The 22,668-nt window shown below is 41.1% G+C and overlaps 1 protein-coding gene across 3 annotated transcripts in view; it reads right to left on the bottom strand.

Moving 5' to 3' along the window:
• The window catches only part of SEMA6A (sema domain, transmembrane domain (TM), and cytoplasmic domain, (semaphorin) 6A), a 125,246-nt gene that overhangs the window by 75,209 nt on the left and 27,369 nt on the right, over nucleotides 1-22,668 (bottom strand). Inside the window, exon 1 of one of the 3 annotated variants that reach the window (XM_012659551.1) lies at nucleotides 15,431-15,566. The exons of the other annotated variants lie outside the window; for them this stretch is intronic. The gene's annotated coding sequence lies outside the window, so the exon portion shown is untranslated. Of the gene's footprint in view, nucleotides 1-15,430; nucleotides 15,567-22,668 lie in introns of those variants that run through there. 3 annotated transcript variants of the gene reach the window in all.

Here is a 22,668-nt window from a genome sequence, read left to right on the forward strand (position 1 = left end):
TATGTAGGTGTTGAGACAGGACGTTATTTTCAATGTTCAACAAAACACAGAAACTGCCTTTGTTAGTGGCTCTCCTTTACTCCTTCAGTCATCCACCCAGTCACTCTAGAAATGGCTGAATTTCTAGGATGTACAAGCCAGGCACTGTGCCAGGACAGTGACGATACCGAGGTCATTGGCTCGACCATGGACTCTGCCCTTAAGGAGTCTCCGGACACTATGTAAGATAGTACACGGGCAGCTATAACAATGCAGAAAATACATATAAACACACACATGACACATACACACACACATACAAAATACTATAAGAATTCAGAGGACTGAGAGATAATATTCAGTCACAGATTCTTCTTCCAAAGCACATGGCAAATCTGTCCTCTTCCCTGCATTCTACCTATAATCATCTTAATCTAACCCAACCTCAGCTCCTGCCTGGATTACTACAATAGCTGTCGAATTAGAGTTCCTATTTCCTCTTAGCCTTCCTTCAATTTTATTTCCACACAGCAACTGATGGTCTTTTAAAAACACACATCATATTATGTCCTCCCATGCATAAAACCCTCCAGTGGTTTCTTATTGCATTAACAACAAAATTAAAACCCCCTCTCCTGGGTGCAAAAGGTGCCAGTACCTCCCTGACTCCCTCATGTTCCATTGCACAATTTCCCACACTGTTCCAACCCCTCTGCCTTGCTTTTTTCAAAGGCACAAGCTCTCATTCCTGCCTTGTAGACTTGCTGCTCCCTCGGCTTGGAATGTTCTTTCTCACTTCAGTCTTCATATATAACGAGCTCTTTTTTGTCATTCGAGATTCAGCTAAAATGTCACTTTCTCAGACAGGACTTCCCTGACCTCTCAAAACAGCCCAACACTTTTTTTTTTTTTAAATCCCTGTATTCTAAATTTCTGCAATGAATTTGTCCCTAGATGATATTTTCACATTTGTATTCTTATTTGTTTCTGTCTGTCCCTCTCCTCCACTAGAATGCAAGCTCCGCTTGGGTAAATTTGTCTTGTTAATCACTGTGTCCCCACATTCTAGAGCAAAGCCTAGTGCATAGTAAATACATAACAAATATTCAGTAAATGATGAACAAATGTTACTCCAAGAAAAAGCATCGACAATTTCTTAAAAATTAGTGTCAAAACAAGGAAAAGAGGAGATGCAAAGGGCAGAGACAGGCATTTTCAGATATCTGAAGGGAAACCTAGAAGACAGTTGTGAGGGCAGAACTAAGATCAATGGATAGAAACTATAAGGAGATGATTTCTGCTCAAAATAAGGAGTAACTGCCTTGCAGTCCCCATAACACAAACATGGACGGGCCTACCTAAGGGGACAGGAAGGCTGGATGAGTGCTAGGGCGGAAGGAATATTGTCCAGGGATTCAGACATAGGATGTGGGGCTAGACTAGACAATGTTTAGCATCCCAATGGAGAGACTGACTGCCTATGATTCTTGGATGCTCTGACAAGTCCTTCCTCCCACATACTATGGAAGCACTGATTAGAGCAGGAAGCTACAGATGGTCCAGTAAAATCCTGCTGTGGACTCAAACTCTTGCTGGCAGCTGCTCATAGAGCTCCGCTGATGAAATAATGTGCCTGGGAAGAAAAGACCAAAGAAAGTCCTCAGGCTTTGGCCAAGCCTCACACATTCAGGCTTCTAGCTTGCTCAGACTGTACGGGCTATGGGTCTATTGCAGAAAAACACTTGCAAAAAGAGGGATGGTAATAATCTAACGGATGTCATGGGCAATAACCAGAGGTCTTTTGGGGTGGGGACATACAGCAGCCATACAGACCCACCTCTTTTCATTCGACAAAGCCCAGAGGTCCTGAAGTAGAGAACACAAGGTTAAGCTCTGGCTGTGTGGCCTTCCTGAGAATGTCAACCGTTGGCTTGTTACTAAGGCTCAACTGCCAATGACAAACAGACCCCAAGAGATGACTTAACTCTACTCGTCTCGAATCCCTTCCCAGTGACTCATAACTTTCTTCTGACACCAGAACGCTGGGCCAGCCAGCTGGAGAGAAGACATACAGATGTTGCTGGCTGGAGTTAGAGGGGACAGTAGGGCTCCAATCTGTGCAATTAGCCTAGAACCCCTCAGTGGGCTACAGAGTGTGGGTGTTTGCCCCTCTGCAGACAAGATGTGGGTGAGGATATCGCCCTGTCCTGAGCGTCTCTCGGCCTTGAACATGTATGTGTTTAGAACAGAGAGCTCTTCTTCATCTGCAACTTGGGCAAGTTTTACTTCTTTGGGGAATATTAGATCCTTGAGCCAGTCCATCTGGAGAAGGTATGAGAGATAGTACTCTGGCCAGAACATACCACCCACCCAGATTTCTGGGCTTAAAACAGATCTCAAATTAGAGAATGTGTGAAAAGCTGAGAAGTTAAGTGGGGAGGGGCAAGAAAGAGATCATCTTTGTTTCTGAGAAAATAATTTAAAACAAAGACTTACTGCCCTTCTGGTCATACAAAGTTAGACTAGCTGATTACTCACCAGAAAAAATACGAAATATATATGTGTAAAATCCTCATTAGAAATGGTTTGTTTAGGCAACATTGTGTACAATGAAGAAGCTTGTTAAATATTTGTTGATTTTGATTCAAATAGCTTTGAGTATTTTTAAATATCAGCACATTGAGTGCTACAGTGATTGTAAAAGGGGCTATTTTTGTTAATGAAAATTGAAATACAAGCCAAGATTGATTGATTTTTTAAAAAAGTGTTGTGAATATTTCAGTTTCAATATATAAGCAACTAGCAACAGTGTCTCTGCGGGAGGAGGACAAGGGGTCAGATGTGGGTAAGAAACTCAATCCTTGTGTTGTACTCTTTTCTTGAAAATTTCTTCTTGCGCATGTGTTTCTTTTTTAGAACAAAACAAAACTAGTTATTATTTTCAAAACTCTTCGTCTCCAGGGGCAAATCTGGAACTTCGGCCTACTGATACCTGCCAATTCCCACAATTTTCCCCAGGAGCCTGACTTTTCCTGGTATATTCAGCCAATAGTAATGTTCTGGAATACAGGATCGGGGGTGAGGGGAGTTTAGCGGCATTTCAGCGTCAGTGGTGAGAACTCCAGTTTCTCTGTGACGCAGATGGACATATATTGCAGCTGGTAGTTTGCGTGGCACTGTAGACCCACCACATGAGTGGCTGCCTGATTGATTAGCTTTCAAATAAAAATGTAGCAAACCTCAGAAAGATGGGGCACCATGAATCAAACACAAAGGATCAGATGAGCTCAAAGCAAACACCCTTCATATTTTTTATTTTATTTTCTATAAATGAGATTCCAGTACTGCATATGGGAACGTTTCGGGTTTGTTTTGTTTTGTTTTTTCCCTTTTCTGTCTGCACGTTCATTTCTGGGCAGGTGGCCTACCCCGTGTTCCCTGGCTTCACTGCCCTTTCTTCCTGTTCACCTCCCACGGCAAAGGAAGACCAAATGCTGCTTCTAAAGAAGCCCCAAAGGATGTTTGGTATTTTAGAAGCTGAATGAATGTCCTCCATTGGGATGGTCATCTTAGGCTATCCCAGAATGGCTGCTCCCAGAGAAGACAGGAGATTGACTAAACAAGAGAGAAAAAAAGACGTCATCAGAAGAGTGGAGAGGGCAGGAAGGAGAGGTACCCGCTGTGTGGGGATATGGCCAGAGAAAGCATCCTTCTTCCTAAGCCAGCACCCCCTGCTGGGAGGCCAGCTACAAGTGGCCGCCTCCTCTTTTCTCCGTTCAGTCATTTATCCAATAAACCCTGACCTAAGTGCTAAGAAAGGAGCACAGGCTTGTTTCTTCTCTCCTTGGTTCCCCTTCTCCTCAGAGCTGAGTCTGTTTCAACCGCATTGAGGTTGCTTTGCTCACCTGGTGGGGCATATTATGGTCCTTCTCTTGAGGTTTAGGGTCTCTCACCGGAGACCAGAATCAGCAGTTTCAGCAGAAACCAGCAGTTTCTGATTCCAAATTCAACTCCAGTTTGAACCTTAGAGGCAAGTGGTGCCCATGGGAGGAGCACGCATGTTCTCTTTCCTCCCTCCACCAGTACGTGCTGCTCTGTCCATAACCAAATGCAAAACTATGTAATACTGTGAGTATAAACCAGTGGTTTCCAAACTTGCCTGCATATTGGAATTGTCTGGAGAGCTTCAAAAATTGCAGATGCCCATGTCCCACACCCAGAGATTGTGACTTAATTGGCCTCGGGGGTGTGACCAGGGCTCTAAAAATTTTAGTAGATCCCCAGGTGATTCTAGTGAGAAGACAAGTTTGGGAACCGCTGATACAAACAAAAATGGCATCCAAATTACAACCCTAATCCCTGCCATTTCAATGCCTTCGGCCACAGCCAGGGATAATTAATCATAATTCAAAAACCTGTACTTGTGCCAGTTGCATGGTGTAGCTTTAAAAATATTTTAAGTTTATTTCGTGCCCACCTGTCCTCATGCCAAGGCACTTGCAAAATATAATTTAATCCACTAAAAATTACAGGGAGCTATGCAGAAACTTCTTTTCCAGCATTGGGCTTGCAAAGTATTTCTAATGTAAACACAGACAATAGGTATGTTCTCTTTTATGAAAGCGTTGAAATAAAGCAGACCTCATTAACCCACCCAGATGCTGTGGAGGGGAGGCCATGGGAACACTGCATGTGGAAGCCTATCTCCCAGCCTTATCACAACTGCTTTTTTCTTCAACTGTGCCCTGGTAACCTGGGAAATATAAATTTTGATTACTGATTGCTGCATTGTTAGTAGCTGACTATATATCATCAGTAGTTGGTCACCAGTGTCAGCCCAGACTTAATTATCTCAGCTGAAGGGAAAGTAACCCCACGAAAGGACTGTTTTCCAATTAAAGCAGCACAGAATATGTGATTTGTCTCTCTGACGATAGCCAATTCATACTGCTTTTCATGTTATTTGTATTGTCTTCTTTTCCTCATTACAAGCTCAGAGTTGTGAATCTTGGGCTTCCTAGCAAGCAAAACGTAAATATCAAGAGGGCAGCTGTCAGACCTTGAAAAAAAGTCATGAACAGTCACCACCAAAAACAGAACAGCAATTACAGAGTTTCCACTAGCAAATGCTACAGTTAGGGTTAAAGACATCTTTCAGCAGAACCATTTATTTTCACAGATTCCTAACCTATAGAATGTGTGTATGATTACATGGGTATGCACATAGACACATACATACACAATTTTTTTGAAGTTATTCTTTAGGGGTGAGGGGTTAGATGCTCTATGCTTCTTCTCAGCTATTGTTTCAATGACAAGGACATTTTTCTACTAGTGCAAGAAAACATATTTTGGGTAGAGACCTAGGCAATACCATCTTGCTTATCTTGTTTGGTTTTTGTGCTGTTCGTTTGCTATATATTCCAACTGAATGTCTGCCCACTTGCCTATGTAGCCAATTCTCTATCCAGGGAGCAGGCACAAAAGTTTACCTTCTCTGTGACTAACTCGACCCTGATCACTTTGTAGATACAAGCTTTGAAGTCTGAGTTGTTTAAGAAAATAGTTCTTGAGCACCTACTGTGTGCTAGGCATGTTCTAGGCACTGAGGATTCCTCAGTGAACAGAAGAGGTCTCTGCTTTCGTGGAGCTCATGTTCTAGTGGGCTTCTGCACCATTCCTTCCATTAGTGGCCAAGCGGCCTGGGTTAGTTATTTAATTTCAGGTTTCTTGGCTCTAACGTGGGATAATGATGCTTTCCCTTCATGCACTTGTTCTTAGGAAGAAAAGGCCCTGGTCCATAAAGAGTTATTTAATTAATGTATGCTTCCATTTTCTTAACAGTTTCCTTCATGCTTGGGGTTGGCATCTGGAAACTCAAAGTATCCTCACCTTTCAGCATTTTGAATTTTGTGTAGGAAACAAAGTGTCCTATACCTATATACTATCACCTGTATCTTAAACACACTTCTTCAATTGTAGTTTCGATTTTTCCCTGTCCCCAAAACTTCCTACCACAGCCTTCTGTGTCTTGCATTGGAGCTGCCCATTTTGTTTGCCATTCTGAGAAGATGGTAACTGCAATTTGGTGCCTAACCAAAATTTCATGAAAATTTAAATTATCCCTTTGGGGGAAGGAGGGTTGCATTTTTCAGTACCATGCCCATGTATTACAAAAAGGAGGATTAGCCATAGTCATTAGTGTTAAGTCATTTCTACTTGGCTCTTAGCTGTCTTCTTAGCTACATTACAAACCCCTCCAGTGGTGGGGGACCCTTTTACTTCTATTTCTTTTCGGCAATTTAAACTGAGCATTTATTGTCTACAGTAATGAGCAAGGAACTGTCTTAGACACTGTGGCCAGCACAGAGATGAGGCTGGCTAAAGGACAAGAGCTCAGGAAGGAAGCAACACTTAAGAACCTCTGGCATCTTCTCACCTAGCAGGCAAGTGAGCTGCCCCACCCCAGCATCTTGGCTTTCCTGCCTGTTGTTCGACATTAAGAACATACACCAGGATTTCAATGAACTGCCCCTAATGACAAGGTTTGGAGAATTTCTCACAATTCAACTGAACTGGGTGAGTGAGTGAGGGGTCTGGAGGGATGGCTCTTTTGCTTTCTTTTCTCCCCTCCTTTCCACCTTTTGTATCTTGTACTATTCTTCCTTTGGCTAGGGTTTTGGGTTTGGGGGTCTTTTTTCCCCCCCATTGATTTCTCTGTTGACATCCCCTCCCTGCCCCACTTCTCTATCCCATTCCCTTGTCTGTCTTGTGAATTTCTACCCTTCCCTTAAGACATTCTTCAAACATCACCTCTTCTGTGAAGTCTCCTCTGATTCCCACTGACAATTAATCACTAATGCCTCTCCTCTTTCTTCCACAGTACCTGGGAGAGCTGTATCATAGCAATCAAATTGACATTAGTTGTTTACTAATCCGTCCACACCACTAGACAGTGAACCTGGCAAGGGCTAATGAACATTTGATGGGTAAATAAATGGATCAATACATGAATAATCTAATACACAATCCTTGTCCTCAGAGGATTTACAATTTATGGGAGAGACAGATACGTCGATAACAAACTGCAAAATAAAGTACAAATACACATATACTACAAGAAAGAAAAATGCTATACATTTTAAGTTTTAATTTTTCCAGAAAGGCTTAGATTTACTTACTTAGCTCACTTTATAATGGATTGGTGCCCTTGAAGCAGTTACTATAGATCGCACCAGACTTTCTTTTTTAAAGGCCTTACTGCTGGCTGGACTCCGAAACCCTGTTATGTATACATGCCCTGGTAACACACATCGACTGACACACAGCATTTGCCTTTCTACTTGCCAATACAGGCTCTTGAAATATATATGAAATATAAGATGCTGGTGTTCTTACAGTAACACAGCACCTCCACATTCTATGAAATCCCTGACCTAGTTACATTGTTGAGAGCATAGCTTAAGTGCATATAATGCCCAGCACAAGGAAGAAATTGTTATCCTGAGAAAAGTAAATTTCGCATTCCCCAAGTTCTGCATTATTAAATCTGTGACCTTAATATCACATTAGAGCAAATATTTTATTCAATTATATGAACAATGAAATAAGAACTGAGAAAGACGTAGCTGGACCAGAATCCCCTGCGTGTGAAAAGATGATATTTATTTTATCTACTCCTGACAATAAAGTTTAAACTGTTACTTAGGTTCCAGCAAAATATCAATTCAAACAGAGGCTAATTCTTCACAATCATGCTTAACATTAAACATTTTTTATCTGAACTTTAAAAAAAAAAGCAATTGAACATTTCTGCCCTAAAAAATGGATAGAGATGGATTTTTCAAAATGTTGGATAAAGAAAATTAAACATGACCAAAAGACAAATATACCAGATTAAACAAATGGATTTGGGGCTTGCTAAATAAAATAAAATAAACTATTTCTAATGCTTCAATGCAAGGAAATACATGAGGTTTTTCTACATGTAGGGAAGTATTTCTCACTTCACTACTTTCAGAAAGTGATCTTTTATACCCAATAGGCCATGAAAAGGTGAAAGTATAAATGAGGTTGAGGAGGAAATTCTTATCCATCTTCCTCCTGAGAGCTGACCTCCACGTGCTAGGAGAAAGAGGAAGGGAATATGTACTTTTAACCTCAAATCTACACAAATGTGTTTTTAGCACATTCTTTCTAGTTCAACAATTGCTATATTTTTTTTTCCTGTCAAACCAGTTGGTTCTAATGAGTCTAATTATTAGCCTTAGTTTGTCAGAGTTAGCAGCATGACGTGACGGTCAGCAACAACTTTCAGTTAAAAGTCAACCCTGTGATGTACAAAACCTTAGATAAGATTAAATTTTAACCTACAAAACAGCTTTCAACTAATCTACCAGGCAGAAGTCCAACTCAGGTGTCATTATTTTAATAAACACTCAAGTCTAAAAGCACAAAGCAAATGCTTATTAAAAGAGGAACAAAGATTCGTCTTAGAGAACCAAACAAAAGAGGGGAAACAATACAGGTTTTTCTTTAGTTAACAACTTCTTGAAGGATATAAGTTGCAGATACAATTTCCTTTAGGTCATATCATTTAAGTGAATCTAGCTGTAAAGCAATTTACAACTCTCCAGGAACGCTGGAGGTTAAACACCTAATCAACAAATGGGCAGCCCTTTCTTCTGCTTCCTTTTCCTTTCCTCATTTCCTTAACAATTGCCATGATAATAATCTGAAGCTATTAACATAGCATGGGATTTGCTTCTCATTTCCCAACTTCATCGGTTGAAAGCAAAGGTGAGTAACAGGGCTTAGTAAACTTCCAGCCATGCTTCTTGCTTACAAATATAATGTGGATTTCTGGAAGTGCCCAGTTAAAGGCAAGTGCGACCATACAGACCCCAGTACTTCATGGACCAGTGCCGCTTGCCCGACCCCAGTCTCGTCTGCCTTTACAATATCAAGCTGATACTGCAGAAGCAGTTGATTATCAGGAGAGCCAGCTCAGGTAAATTAACTTAATGAAACAGATGACTTTGTATATGTTGAAACTGGCCAGGCTCAAATATCCACTCAGCTAATGAGCCTGAGACAGGACCCTGGCAGAGGTGTCATCATTCTGCCACTAAAAGCCTTTCTGCAGCCCTGCATCCTATCTCTCCATCCCAACACCAGGCAGAAGCTTAACAGCCTCCAAGCTTCCAAAATGCAAACAGCAGCAGTTGCCTATCTAAGTTGTGATTGATGGTACACAAAAATACGTGGCTACTTCATAGATACTCCAGCCCTTGACAAATTAAGGATCTAAACCTTTGTGCTAGACAGATAGCCAGTGTATCGTGGGGGACTGCTTCGGCTCTATAATTACATCCAGCCTGATAATCATCCCTTGTACCGCTGTGAATGGCCGTACCCAGGGACTTTAATTTCACTGTCCCCCTCCACCAGATAATGCCTGACCCTGTGTCACTTTGGCTGTGAAACACACTGAAGGAGACAAATGAGTTTTTCTCTATGTTAAATTAACTAATGTATTCTAGTTGGGAAAGTGGCATAATAATAAGCCAAGGCTGTGTGGGTTCAGGGTGGACATTTGGACAGTCTCTAAGGGTGTTATTAACCTCAGGCATGAAAACGAAACAACAATGAAAACAAAACAACAACAAAAACAAAAAAGAATCTGGCCAGGGTGAATAAAGAGTTTGTTTAGTGTGAATGTCGGTTAACCAGATATTTTATATTTTAGTTATTTTAGTATCTTGAGACACAGCTATAAGAGAGCTGTTGTACTGCTAGAGGGGGGGAAGGGTAGGAAGGAAGGAAGAACAGCCAGAGGTTGATTAACAGATGCAGAAGTCCAGCTAGATAGGAGGAATAAGTTCTAGTGTTCTGTAGCACTATAGGGTGACTATAATTAACAACGATCTATTATATATTTTCAAACAGCTAGAAGAGCAGATTTTGAATGCTTCCAACATGAAGAAATGATAAATGTTCGAGGTAATGGATATGCTAATTATCCTGATTTGATCATTACACATTGCATGTATGAAAATGTCACACTGTCCCCCATAAATATGTATAATTATGCATCAATTAAAAATAATAATAAAAGAAAAAAAAATTTAAAGAGATTGGTTAAGACCACATAGCTAGATAGTGTCAGCAGCAGCATTAAAACTCAGGTCTTAATGGCTCCAAAATCTCAAGTAATTTCACAAATCCACCCTCTTCCAAAAAAAAAGCCACTGTATGGTCTAAAATTAGGCATTAAGTAAGCAATTTTATAATCAACATTTCCTCCTTTTATTTGAGAGGTGTGTTTTGTCTTCCCAATTAGAAGGTGACTATAATTCAGTATGGCTGCAGATACACCCATTTGAACTAAATGTTGTAAATTTTAAGTATCTTGAAAAGGACCACAATTTACATTGCTTTCATTTTAATTCAAAAGGCATTATTATTGCTTCCAGCAATTAATAAAAGGCATTACAATCTGTACATAGGGTAACTGTACAAATTCCAATGTTGTAGCTACACAGACACTCCCTGTTACAAACGGTCTTAATTTTTAATATGTATTTTTCTTTTAGTCCATTAACATATTACGGATTTCATTTTCATGCAGCTGAAAAGATAAATGTCCTTTCCCATGTTCCCATCAGAAGCCTGTGTGTTCTGGGAAGTTAAAAAATTATAACTCAGCTGTTTCTATACTGTATTAAGATTGAAATTTGGCATCCCAGATGTGAGTTTGTTTCCAAAAGGAAACAGAATCTGGTAAGGTTTTTTTTTTTTTAAACATGAAAAAATATGTTAGAAGCTTAACTTATTTTGTGAGAAGACTGGGTTTCTGGGTGTTTTAAAAATAAAATTGCATACAATTTTATTTAAAATCCTTTGGACTTCTGAAGGGCAAAAACCCATATTTACCTAAAAGTTTTGCCTTTAAAAGCATGCTACTGAAAACGCAGAAGTTGCAAAACCTTTCTTAATCAGTGACCAAAAGTACGTGCACACCTCTATTTTAGATGGCATGTTTTCAGAAGAGCTCTCTCTGCCAGAAGGAATTTATTTTTTGCGGAATAATATTTTATTGTGTGTTTACCATGTGTCAGACTCAGATCTAGCTCTTGATGTGCAAGGACTCATTTAATCCTCACAACACCTTGAGATACATGTTATCATCATGCCTATGTTACAGGTGAGGAGACTTCCCCAGGTCACACACTGACCAGTAAGTCAGGGACCAGGGATTTGAATCCTGGGTGAGCTGGCTCTGAAGCACACATTCCTAACTACCATGTGTACTGCCCCTCTAATCATAGTCATTTCCCTAATCTTACATTCACTAAACACTTATTAAGTGCCAGTTAGTCTGTGTGCAGGGCATTGTACTACAGCCTGGGGGATGAAGATGGGGAGGATTCGGAGTAGAGACAAGTGTGAACAAAGTTTAATAAAACACAATCCCTACCATAATTTTGTGGGCCAGATGGACATGACTCAATGACTACAGTACAAAGTACAAAATGTTGCCCTTTTCTGGTTGGTTCTTCCAGTTTGGAGAACTGTGGGACCTAAAGCTTTGTGTCCCTGAGGCACTTGGGTCCCTCTGGGTGGTATTGCCTGCATGCCCAGGCCCAAGAGACCTGTAAAAAGACCCTTTTGTTCGATGAAGACATTTCCAAGGGCCACCTTACTAAAAACACCCAAAATGTGGTGGTAAAAGTTCTTGCGTATGTCACTGCGTTATTTTTCTTTTTTTTTTATTTTATTTCAGCATATTATGAGAGTACAGATGTTTAGGTTACGTATGTTGCCCTTGCCCCCCTGCGTTATTTTTCTTTGTTATTTTTCTCTCAAACTGCAGTGGACATCGATAACAATGCCTTTGCATGTGGTTGCTCTGAAAGCGCTGGCTCTTAGCATTTTGTCACACATAGGCCAATTGTTAAAGTATCATTAGCAGGGATCCGGACAGAGATGACAGGTGTAAACAGTTTATAATTTACAAAGTGCAGGATCGGGTTTCTCCACACCCTCTGCCAACAGCTCACAAACACATCTTATCTTGGCCCTGCATAGCCACTGTTCAAGTTCTTACAGGATTATTTTACAATAAATCCTAGAATGCACCTATTTAGTCAAGTTTGGGCCTTTTGAGATCTTTTACTGTTAATTCAAATGATGCGAAACTATGAGTTAATTTCTAAGTTAACATCTCAAAATGTCTTTTACAACTAAATAGGGCCCCAGAATCCCCTGAATGGGCTGTGTTTCTACCTGTGTTGTGCATTTCCTTCTTTTTTTTTCCTTTTTTTCCCCACCAGTGGTGCAGGTTCGAAATGGGTAGCTCTGTGTGCAGACACTGCTGCTCTGTGTGCAGATGTGGGATTTCTCATGCCTTTTTAGTCAGGCCTACTTAGCAGCCTTCTGCATTTTCCAATGCTGACATGTTTCAGTAAAACTTTGACTAACTGGAATACTTGGGGGAAGGGGTTTCTGGTTGAACGATTTCCTGGTTTAATGGAAAGTTCTTTAGAAAGCCCTTGTTATTGAAAATCTTTCCAAAATACATCAGCACACTTTTCTCTGGAGTGAGGTGGCATGCTGGAGGAAGACGGTACAGTACGTAGCTGTTTGGAAGGGCTGCGAAAAAAATCTAGCAAAGCTGCTAATTGCTCATCAGTCCTTTCTCTTTCTGGAAAGCAGTCCCCCTCGAGTTTCCTGAGACAGCTAGAATTCCAGATCCTACTACTCTCTTCAAAACCTCTTTCTTTCTAGGAAGAGGCCTGGCTTTTTAACAGGGGACAAAACTAAGGCCCCGAGCCATCAGCCCTCACCTTTCCTTCCTCACACCTCCAGGCTTCACTCCCTCCAGCCTCCACCTGCCTTGGCCAGGTCCATCCGAGGCTGCTCCTCCTTCACCTGTGCTCAGGAGTCATCCTTCCTCTGGTAGTTTCATTCTCTCCCAGTTCACTGGCATCCCATAAACATGCCTGTCTCCCTACTCCAAACACACCATTCTCTCCACCGTTCCTTCCCTGGAAGGCTAGGTCCTTTCCTTCATTGCCAAACGCCTTGCAAGGGAGGTACAACCTACATTTACTTCCTAACCTCCCATCCACTCTGAAGCTGTGTTTCCCTCCTCCTATAACTTCACCAAAGCTACTCCTGAAAAGGCCATCAAAGACTCGCTACCAGAGCCGATGGCTTTATCTCAGCAAGACTTACCGATTCTTCCTAAATTTAGCTGGAATTCCTTCCCATCTCTCTATCTTTGCTGCCACCAATTTCTTTTGTTGAACTTCACATATGAGCAGCATGATCAGGCTATGCCACATCCTTCCATGTTTCCCCTGCACTTAGAACAACGCCTTCCCTACGTGGCCCACAGCCCCGATGCTCAGCTCCTGAGAGCCTGGGCTGCCTCCTTCACCAGTTCCAGCCAAACTCTCTTTTGAGTCCTCAGATACTCCAGTGCTCCTTCTAATCTGAGGTTTTCTCACCAGCTGCCCCCTCTAGCTAATGAGGTCTTCCCCCGCCCTTCCCCTGGCTGGCTTCGCTACCTCAGGTCTTAGCTCAAATGTTACCTCCTTGGAGAGAGCCTCTCTGACCAGCCCATCTGTGTGGGCTCCTGGCACCTTCTCCTCACCACATCACTCTTTTTAACACACCCTGTTCTCTCCCTTCATGCTAGAAACCACAAGCTGTAAAGGCAAATGCCCATGTACGCTTACTGGGTGAATTGCCTTTTGCCCCCACTAGGCTGTGAGCCCCCTGAATCTCTGGATCATGTCCTTTTTGTTCACCAATGGACACTCAGTGCTTAGGCCAGAAGTGGGCACAATGTTATTGAATGAATGAATGAACAGATGAAGTCTTTATACTTTCACTACAGAAGGCCTTTCTGGAAGAACTCAAGAAATATGACCAGAGAAAAACTCAATAAAGAACAACTGAAGAAATTCAAATTTTAGGCTTTCTGGCATTTGCAATGCCAGAAAAGGATGCTTACTCATCTTTGCATATATGCAAGTCAAGCCACTCAGCCTGGAGGAGAAAAGCATTTAGCATAATAGAAATATACATCCTTTTATAGGAAATGCACAGCCTTTGTGCAGTAACTAGGGTGGCCCAAAGGAAGGAAGGAGGGCAGCCCAGAGACAGGCCCGCTGCTAGCTCGGTGAGAGGAGTACACAGCACAAGAGCCTGGAAGGAGAAGGAAGTCAGGTGATGGCGGGGGGCAGTGTGGGGGGGTATACTTTACCCAGACGAGGAGGCTAAAGTTAGACCAACTAGCAAGGTCATTGACCTGGTGGGGAAACAGGGAAGCTGGGTAGGAAGCGGGAGGCAGAACTACAAGTCCCACACAAACACAAAGTTGGCCTTGCAGCTGGTTAGGGGAAGAGGACAGAGGGACTTGGGAGGAGAGAAATGGAAACAGCAGTGATGAGCAAAGTGCACGGTGGCATGAGGTGGGTGTTGTAAGCACGTATGAGGAAGCAGCAGCAGTTTTCCATAGGCACGTGATCTCTGGATTGTGAACGATTAGAAACTGTCATCAAGGTGATACTGCAGTTATCCCAACTTTGTATCAGAAATACAGGGCAATTGCCTTGATAATGGTCAAATATTAGACTGGAATGTGAACTGTGGGGAAGTCGAGACTTCGACTTTAGGGAGATAATGAGTAACGACCTGTCAGCTGAGGTTCAAGGGGAGCCATAAAGCATCACCGCTTATACCGATGTCCTACTCATGACGGGAGGTCCTGACGCACCCTGAAAAACAGGGCCGCGGCTGAGCTGAGGGCAAAGCTGGAAATATGCAGCCCCTTTCAACAAATGTCCAGCTTTTAAATAGGTCATGTGATAACTGCAGGAGCGCAGCTTCTGCTTAAGACACTCCTCTAAAGGACTTTGTAAAACAGATTACCAATTTTTCAACAATCCAGATTTCCACATACTAAGACTGCTTAAAGCAGGAGTCTTCTATGTCATTCTAAAGCAAGAAGATATGCTACTCATTTTGCACAGCCTTTTATTAACAGTTTTTAGGCATTTTAAAAAACACTAAAAAACATTAAATGCCAACTTCCAAATAACTCGATCAACTCAATCCTATTTACCCAAAAGGAAATGATTTCAGATAAAGACACTCACCTGGCTTTTAGTTCACCCAGCTCTGTCTACCCATAAGGAACATAATAATTTTTTTTTTTTTGCATAGGAAAGTTCTCTAGAATCATCAGTTATGAAAACAGATTTAGGCATGGTGGTGAAGCAGCAGCCAGCACCAGAAAATCTGCCTTTATCTACACCCTCCACCCCCTTCCCCACTCCTGTCCCCTGTTGGAAGTGGATTAGTCCTTTGGCATTATTTTAAGAGTGATTGGAATTTAATTTTAGTTAGGAAGAGCTGAGTCCATTGTTTACTTACAAACAAACAAAAGAATCCTCTCCCAAGCACTAGGATTCCTGCTTGGCTGGTTTTAAATAGACGAGGCTGACCAGATATTTACCATCAGCGTGGTGAAGAAAGAAACATTGTCCTAGGGAGGCAGAGTCATGGGAACCCGGGCCCGCACAGTGATGTACTGCTAACTGTGAGAGGACTATGACCAATCAAAGTCTCACTGTACATTTCACGGAGGTGGGACCAAAACAGGAAAAAAAGATTCCCTAAGTGCCAGCATGTTGGGAAGACATCACTGCAATAAAATTGTGAAACCAGCGCTGGCAGGCAAACAACAAAAACAACAACAGCCACAAACTCCAATATGCTTATCAAGGTTTGACCAGGAAAAAAGGTCCTCAATCTTCCACAGAGGACCCTGGCAACAATCCCAGGTCTTGCAACTCCTGAATAGCTCTATGTGCTGTGCTTCCTTCAGGTACTGCATTGTCCGCGGCGAGATGTTCTCAGCAGTCAAGGAACAGCTGCACAATGCACGCAGCCTCTGAATGGTCCAAAAGCTTTTTATTCAGGCCTCGTGTGATTTAAAAAAAAAAACAAAACTGGTGTTCTTTTATGCTTTACAAAGGCAGCACTTTGCTGGCTCCAAGTTCAAGACTCATGGGCTATTAGGAGAGGCAAGATGGACAATATATATTAGCACGTGTGAAAAAAAGAATAGATGTTCTTTAGAATCAAGTCCATAATAAGAGCAGCCTGGTGTTTAGAACACCCACCTAGCCAGAAGCAGCTCCCACAGCAGTTGGAAGGTAAGTATTCACAGCAACCACACACACATGCAACACACAGACCCATTAACAGGAAAAGTACAGCATTTTTCAGAATAAATATGAATACATTTCTTGAGAGTAAGGGGGTAACAGAAAACAGAATCACAGAAAAGTTACAGCTAGGAAGGACCTGAGGACACCTCATCCTGTACCTCAGTCTGCAAAGCAGCAGCCTGTTCTGGAGAAGTTAAGTGACTTACCCAAAGACACATGGCTACTTCATCGATAAAAACGTTCTTAACACGCCTTAGGGAGGATGTGCTGGTTCTTCCAGACTGCTGTGCATGTGAAACAGTGTTTAGGGGTTGTGGAGAGCAGACCATGGATTCTGGCATTACTCTAACCTGGCCTTGAACCCCAAGTACTGCCATTTTCCAATTGTGTTACTAGGGGAAAATTCCTTCACTTTTCAGAATCTCAACTGACTCAACTTAAAAATGAGGATAATGGTAACCTGGGTTACTATGAGAGCATGGGGATAATGAATTCCTTTCAGTTCCATGTTCCCAACGCTCCTCTAGCACTGTCGTTCTACATATGCTCTCAAGACAGTTCTGTTCAGAGGAACAGAATTTCAGTCAGTGTTGTTAGATGTGTTTTTGCTTCCAACTAAAGTTTGAAATATTTTTATCTGGTATCTTAAAGTCATTATGTATCTGTTAGAATATATTTTATCTGGTACCTTAGAGTGATTATGTATCTGTTAGAATATACTTAATAGCTGCTTTCCATGTCCTTATATTAATTACACAAATAATACATGATGACCTTCTTATGGAAATGTTAATACATAAATAAAATAAACATTATGATAGACAAAGCTGAAGTCCTGTTTGACCATATACTCTTCACCCTACAATACTACAGCCCATCCCCTAACAGGGGCACTCCATTACTGTGCTGGTTCCTATATATTTTTTAGAGTTTTCTTTTCATTCTTTGCCTTTGTTTGTTTAATTAACATCTTTTTTGTTGTTGTTGTTAATACATTCTTGGACTTGGCCGTATTTTTCATTGGAATTCATTCACAGCAACTAAGAAAATATTTGCCATTGTGTGTTATGCAATCAAGCATATTTCTCTTCATTATATATAAGGTATAATTTTAAACATCTACACCCTATTTTACGTGCTACAACCCCATACCCCTATTTCTGGACATTTCAACAAATACCACTGCTTTCTTTACCACTAGACAACTTTTCACAATGGGGTTTTAGCTGTGATGATCTGAGCAGCATTATACCGTGGTTCTGCCTCCTAAAGCTGGGGGCAATACTGGGTTGCTTTTGTAAGAGTTTTTATTTTTGTTTTGTTTCTGTATAATAATTTTCCCCCTGAAGTGTATGTCACATATTCCTAATCCTAAAGTTGCTAAAGATCTGCAGATTATTGAGATTGTGCATAATCTGACATGCTATGAAAGCGTTTCTCCTGTTTTGCAATCTGAGAACAAAACAAATCATTGATAGTCATGACTTGTAAGAATCGTCTTGTCCCTGCAGCTGTACTGGGTGGTGTGCAGAGCTTCCATCCCCGCTCCTTAGGTTATACTCCAGGGAAGTGGATCCCAGGACTCTAGTATGGTTAACTTGTAGGCTTCATTGCAATACATTTTAATAATTCATCTAATGTTGACATGTGTGGTCTTTCTTTAATTTGCATGTGATTAATCTCCCTCAAATCACACAAAAATATATAAAATAACTGATGGATTCCTATAACAACTTGATTCTCACCACTGAAATGGAAATGATGGTAACCATTATATTATTTGTCTGAATCTCTGAAGTCCAGATACTTTATATTTAGTTATTATTTTATTTCTGGCTTGGACTTTTTAAAAAATCTTTGAGTTTCTATATAAAATTTTAATTATTTAAGTCATCAGTCTTGTCAGTTGTTCTTCCCAATGTATCTTAAACTCACAGTAGATACACAATGCATTATATTGCTTTGTCTGGTTAATTTTTAGTTTGTCCAGGAAATGTTCTTCAGAATTTTCTAATCCCACTGTTTTTTCTGTTAGTCTTTCTTTCCATTACAAGTTCATTTCATCTTATTGATTTTCTTGTGGTAAACTATATAATTTTTATAAAACTCCTCTTCTTAATTTCTTGGTTACATAAAAGATCCATCTTTATATGCTCAGTCTGATAGTTTCTCCAGAAAATGAGATAGGATTTAAATGCTCATAATTTTGAGGATATGCAGTTATTGTAACACTAAGAGATAGATAGTAGAGATATTCATATATATCTATATCTATATCTATATCTATATATCTCTCTCTATATATCTATATACCAAAATTGGGAAAAGTATCCATTATCATGCTTTTGATCCACAATCATTTCAAATACCATTTTTAAAGTGAGTACAAAATTATTACAGTAAACGCAGGCCAAACTGGACTCTGCCATCACTGCAGACAGCACAGAGGCTGTTTTCTGCCCATGCCTGTGTGCTGTCTCTACCATGTTGGAGGTCTCCATTCCTGGATAAACTTCTGCTCAGGTGTTCACAAAAGATCCCCCGATTTCTGGCTATAACTTGTTTAGGTTATTCCTGAAGGGCCCGGCCCCTAGTCATATTCTGAAACCTAGAGGAAATGAACTCCCCCATCACGCCCACATGCCATTCCAATCTTTGTCCGAACCATGATATGGCAAGATAAGGGGATGGGCATGAAGTTGGCAAACTAAGGGGTGGGGACATAGAGTTTTGCACTAAGTTTCCCCGTTTGCTTGTAATCAGGGATCCCTCGTATTTCATACAGACTGATGTTGTGTGTATGCATGCGTTAGATACCTAATTTCAAGAGCGAGAGAGACAGAAAAAAACTTGGCCCAAACTATCATTTTCACTACAGTGTCTTCCTTGGCAGTTTATTCTCATCTGACTGGCACCAATACCCGCCAACAACTTCTACTTCGGATCAGCATCTTTTGGCACTTGGATGGTAGTATATTTCTACATGGCTGAATGCAGACAGGAAAAAGTCTTGTGTAAATAACGTTTTCCATTAGCAGCACTGAACTCATGTCAATTCTCTCAATCCATCCCAAGACAATAGAATTCACAATCATGATAATATTAAGATGACAACATAAATGACTTACAGGAGAGATTGTTCTGCCCCACTTCATACTATTTGTAACAAACTACAGAAGTCAGATGTGGATCATGTCTTTCCAGGCTGCAAACGCATGATAACGTTCATATGGATCAGCTGTGATGGGTGGTGAGGGTGGAGGATGCACACAAAAACAGCTGAATCACATGCCCGCCTGGCTTCATGGAATGCTAACTGGTGATGATCAATGTGTCCAGTACGTTTTAAATATTCCAAACCTGGCAGATTCAAATTAACACCACAGGTCTTTATCTAAACCTATCGTGTTAGTTTTCAGAAGTTGGGGGATGGGAGGTAGGAGTCACCAAAATTGTTATTCTTTATTTTTTTAATGCTTACTAGCATTCAATAACATTTAAAAGCAATATTCTGAAAGGCAGCAACCACACACCAACATGAGGCAACAAAAGGTTTATACTGTGCATGTCTCTATGCTAAGAGGCCGCACACACAAGTTCGTTCTGTCAGTACTATGTTTGCATTATTGTCGTTATGAGTTCAAATGCTAATTAATAGTTACAGAGAACTTGGTAGCATCTTACACTTGAATGGAATGGGTATCCAAGGCATAAAAACCTTGAGTTCTTTAAAAATGCCTTGTCTATCCAGTTAAGAAGTCTCATGTGCAGAACATGTGTTATATCTTGGTAAATGCATTGGTAGCTGCCCATTCATTTTCTTCTCTATGTTTTCTGGGGATTCTGTCCCTGCTGCTGGGAGGATAGCCTGGAGAACCACCAGAGACTGATGTATTCCCTCTTCATTTGAGATACAGGAATTGGTGTGGAATTTTTTTAAGACTTTGGATAGGGAGTCTGAGATAATCATTTCTTATATGCTCTACAACTGTGGGTTGTCTAGGGTTAGTCTAGGAACCATGCACTGACGTCTGCTACCATAACTGACCAATGTTTTGTTGTTTATATAAGTCAGAAATCTGGATACTTCAATGGGAAATAAGGTGTCCTCTAAAGGACACTCAGCATTACGTTTTACCTCTTCAATGCTCTATTGTGCTTTATTTCTTCCCACGAGACCCCTTCCCAACCTTTTACATACATGTATCATTTTTAATAATCTTTCTTAAAGGACCTGACTGTCCCTTTATCGTTCATTAACGGGGTCCAGAGAACATTAGTGCTCTCCTCTCTCATTTACTTTACACTGCAGAGAATGTAAAAGCAATATGGGTTCACACATCCACTGCGTCAAGCACAAAGCAACAAAACAAAACAAAAAAGCCACACATCATATTCTACCAGGATTCCAAGAGAATATGGATTTTTTTTTGAGGGTAAAGTCTGGCCATTTGCACAGAGCAAATCAGGGCAAAACTTGCGGGGCTTATGATCATTTTAAACCCCAGGAAAGCTTGTTCCTGCGGAGCGCTGGAGAAACAGGAAGCGCCCGGCTGAATGGCACAATGAGTGAGGAAGTGAGGGCAGCACCCGCTTCTGTGCAGGGTTCAGGGCTGCTTTGTTTGCTCCTCCGTGTCCTCACGTCCCTGGGCCAGCAACCACTTCCTTTAATTCCAGAGTCTGCTGCTTCAGCACCGCCTGAACCCGTTCTCTGACTATTTATACATTTATTTATTTAGTCATTTTGGAGATAGCATCATCATTTTCTACTTGTAACACTGAAATTCTGTGAATGTAGGTATACTTGAATACTCACAAAGCCCAAACAGCATATCACAAAGTTGAATATTTTTTCCCCCTAAGCTCAGAAAACACTAGCTTTTCTCTTTCTCTCTAAATTTCATCTTTCAGCTACCATGGGAGGGATGATTGATTTTTCTGTGTTATGACTATAACTGGATTCCTTTAAGACATAGAAGAGCTACCTTCCTATTTCATAACTAACTAAATTTTACTTAATGTTTTCAGAAAACTCTTACAAGGCCCCTTGGTCCAGTAAAACTCCCTCCCCTGCTCCCTCTTACATAGCACGTGAGCACGACGACGCAGTTCAGAAAAGGTTCTCTCAAACTCGAAACCTCTCTATTCTTACCTTTCCTGAGGTATTATTTTTGAATACTGCAGGCATGTCTTAACCCTTTGCTTTTTTCTTGTTTTAGTTTCCGCTGAAAATACCTTTTTCTTTTTAACATAATTCTCATTACTCTTGAAACATCACTGGCTGCACAGAAATACTTGCTAACGTAAAAACAAGACTTATCTTTAACATCTAGACTTGTTACCTTTTAAAATAAGGCCAAGAATTTCATTTTTTAATACAGTGAATGGTCAAGACTGATTAACCCACGGTGACTATTTAATCTTCTCCAAAGGTATATAATCTGACTGGCTTCATGACCTTCAAGGGCTGTTAAACACAGATTAGTAGCAGAAACGCCAGTCCCGCATGCTGACAGGAGTTTGTGCTGGCAGAAGAAAAAGAACAGTAAGTGGGACAATAAGATAAGGCAAGCAGATGTGTTTGGATAATGTGGTCAAGCCTCAGGGCTCCTGCCAGAGTCTCCCATGTGGGTAAACTCATGCCCAAACCAGCCCTTTCACTTCTACAGCAGACTTTGCAGATTCTCTCTTCTCCTTTACTTCTTCTCTATTAACTTCTTTAATCTTCTGGGCAGTTCCTAAAATACATTGGGAGAGTCTTTGGTTACATGGCAGTCAGTGTTCTCTGCTGCATTTCTCATGTAGATTAAATGCACCCTGGTAGAGATAAGGAAAAAAAAAGAATTCTCTTTGGCCTCTAGTATTTCCAAGAGTCCGGGTCCTGGAAAAGCTGGGAATAGACTTCAGTCCTTCTTTTAACGATATATTTACACTCCTGGTTTATTACTGTTTCAAGGAAATTGAAGGCACTCCTTCCAATCTCTGTTACTGTGGGAGGCCCTTCCTTGTCAAAGTTAGTTGCTGGGATCACTGAGGAATTTCCTTCCTAATCCTCTTTCCCAAGGCTGGAGTCTGGCACATGGAAGCGTGTCCACGGCATGGATGCCGTTTACAGCTTCCTTGTGTACTTCTCAGGAGAGGTCTCCCGTGACTCTGAGAATGAATTCCGTCTGCCAAACAGGACTGAGATCATTATATCAGAAAGTTGCTAGGACAAAGACAGATTCGTAATTACTGTGATATCACCATTTCTGGTCAATGTTTCTCTAGCTCGGTATTTATTGCCTTTAGACTTTGGCATAAAAGGTGAGGTGGCAAAGGATTTATCTGCAGCCTCAACCCCCACGGTTACAGGCAGCTACGCGAGGGGAAAGCGGCCCGTCCACATAGCACCGAATGGGCGTGGTGGCTCTGGAAAATGGCAGCCCCGAGTGGGAAAGGG

This window comes from Propithecus coquereli, unplaced genomic scaffold (assembly GCF_000956105.1).
Source record: "Propithecus coquereli isolate 6110/MARCELLA unplaced genomic scaffold, Pcoq_1.0 Scaffold62, whole genome shotgun sequence".
NCBI lineage: Eukaryota > Metazoa > Chordata > Mammalia > Primates > Indriidae > Propithecus > Propithecus coquereli.